Source organism: Aphanomyces invadans (genome assembly GCF_000520115.1).
Source record: "Aphanomyces invadans strain NJM9701 unplaced genomic scaffold supercont1.15, whole genome shotgun sequence".
Lineage (NCBI taxonomy): Eukaryota > Oomycota > Saprolegniomycetes > Saprolegniales > Verrucalvaceae > Aphanomyces > Aphanomyces invadans.
Genome location: NW_008580160.1, coordinates 577,495 through 578,210, shown reverse-complemented (window position 1 = coordinate 578,210; position 716 = coordinate 577,495).

Genomic DNA, 716 nt, shown 5'->3' with positions numbered 1-716 from the left:
AATTTCAATTTTTCACGATTACTCCAGCTCCATTTGTTGGCCCTGAAACAAGTGCCATTCGATAGAGCTCATCGATACGGTGATTTTGGTGCCAATTCGAAGCAATTTGGAGCAAAAATGGCAAAGTTATCGTGAAAATACTAATTGTCCTATTTGAGTGGCGCGGACTGTACCACATGTGGCGACGGCAGTCTCTCTAAAGTCACCTCTATTCCACTGTAGACTATACCAGAAATAAAGCAGGGACTATATACACAGAGAGATGGGGGGTAACTCTACCAGTGGTCTAGTAGAACCGCTTTGCTTGCGGTATAGCATATTCTAACACTTCCCCTCAAGCAGAACCTGCTTGAATTCCATGAACCTGGTTCCAATGAGCGGCTTTGTGAGTACAGCCGTACGCACATGAGCGACCTTGATCAGTTTCTTAGCGATGTAGTCTCGGACGCGGTGCAGGCGCACATCAAAGTACTTTGTGTCATCATGATGCACTGGATTCTTGGCAAGTTGGATCGCTCCCATGTTGTCTTCAAACAAACTGACCGTCCCAACGCTGCAATGGAGTTGACGAAGCAGTTGACGCAAGTATAGCGCTGCGCTTCAGACACGGCTGAATTGAGTGCAATGTACTCGGCCTCAACAGAGGAGTCTGCCGCCAGAGTTTGCTTCACCTACGACACGAAATTGGACGATCACCGAGGAGGAACACGTAGCCA